Here is a 2148-nt window from a genome sequence, read left to right as displayed (position 1 = left end):
GCCGCGTCCGGATCTGTCCCCAAATTTAATCCTTTCTTTCTTGGCCGATGGGCCACCCTTCCACAAAATTTCATTGAAATTCATTTAGAACTTATCTTATGTGGGAAACATAGGATCTGGATCTGGATCTGCCCCCAAATTTAATCAATTCTTTCTTGGCCATGACCCATCCTTCCCCAAAAATTTCATTAAAATTCATTGAAAACTTTTGGAGATATTATGTGGACAAACAGACAAACACAGGTGTATACATAGCTTCCTCCACCTCCATTGGCGAAGATAACAACGATAACTGCAGCTACTACTAGCATTATTAATACCACTATTATTACTACTAGCATTATACTACTACTACTACTACAGTATTATTACTACTACTACTACTACTATTACTTTTACTACTACTACTACTGCTACTACTAGTTACTACTACTACTATTACTACTACTACTACTACTATTACTACTACTACTATTACTACTACTACTACTACAGCTACTACACTACTACTAATACTAATACTACTACTATTACACTACTCGTACTACTACTACTACCACTACTACTGCTACTACTACTACTACTACTACTACTACGGTACTGCTACTACTACAGCTACTATGGTACGCTACTACCACAGCTACTACACTACTACTACTACTACTACTACTACTACACTACTACTACTACTACTACTACTACTACCACTACTACTACTACTACCACTACTACTACTACTACCACTACTACTACTACTACTACTACTACTACTACTACTGCTGCTGCTGCTGCTGCTGCTACTAGTATGAACTGCGTAAGGAACAAGAGGGCGTACAAACTCCTTCATACTGTATAAATCTCATACTTTTTTCTTTGCTACCTTCATTTTCTATTTTTGGCTCCTTCTCGACCGGTGTATTCAGGATTGGCGGGAAAGTAGCCCGTACGCACGCGTGCACACACACACACACACACACACACACACACACACACACACACACACACACACACACACACACACACACACACACACACACACACACACACACACACACACACACACACACACACACACACACACACACACACACACACACACACACACACACACACACACACACACACACACACACGCACTCGCGCGCGCGCTATTTTTAAATGTAATCTCTTTTCATGTCTGTTTCCTGTCACACTGCACCTGTCTAATTTTCTCTCTCTCTCTCTCTCTCTCTCTCTCTCTCTCTCTCTCTCTCTCTCTCTCTCTCTCTCTCTCTCTCTCTCTCTCTCTCTCTCATTAAAATCACACAGTAACCAAGTTTTCGTCATTGCTATTAACAAGTCTACTTTACCTTCTTCATCTTCAATTGGCCAAATTTTTCGTCGTTTTGCAGCATATTTTGCGTAACTCGGTGCCAGAAAAAAGACAGTGCTACAGATCTACAGCCTATCATTACCACTTCTTCGTGACTAGCATCATAATTCTAGTGTTAATCTAATACTGCAACCCAAAGCTGAAAGTAAATAGATGGCAGTTTTATGTCCAGGTAGAGTTAAAGAAGCATCGTCATTGCAGTTAATTGATAGCTCTGCAACCTTTCCAAAGCACTTCTCCGTGACTAGCAATCATATTACCGGTGCCGGTATATTAGCTATAACAACCCAGCATTGGAGGTAGAGGGATGGTAATTGTAAGCTCAGTCAGAGTAAAAGGAGTATAGATATAATACCACTTCTTCGTGATTACCATCATAATTACAACTCAGCATTCGAGGTGGAGGGAAGGCAAGTTTAGACCAAGTTAGGGTAAAAATAGCCATTGATATTTTAACCCATTGACGTGTAAGAGTAATCGTACCAATAATGTGAACAAAAATGCTTAACACTTTCTCTTTTAACACCAAGGTAATATTAAGGAGAACAAGTGTGTCTAAATTGCCCACATTAAACCGGCTGAACTGGATGGATCTTTTAATGAGGCTGGTGATGAGTGATTGTGTACTGAAGGATAATAGCGACACCAGACACCGATACACAGCAATTTCCCACATGCTTAATAAAATCTTGGTTCACAGTGTCTTCTTTTTAGATGGTGTTGGACGTTTTTGAAAGTTGATCTGCTCACTGGGACTTTATTTTATTTTTGACATC

The sequence above is a fragment of the Coenobita brevimanus genome, chromosome 43 (genome assembly GCF_032717465.1).
Source record: "Coenobita brevimanus isolate Jiangsu-jjx chromosome 43, ASM3271746v2, whole genome shotgun sequence".
Taxonomy (NCBI): domain Eukaryota; kingdom Metazoa; phylum Arthropoda; class Malacostraca; order Decapoda; family Coenobitidae; genus Coenobita; species Coenobita brevimanus.
This window is presented reverse-complemented; position numbering follows the sequence as displayed.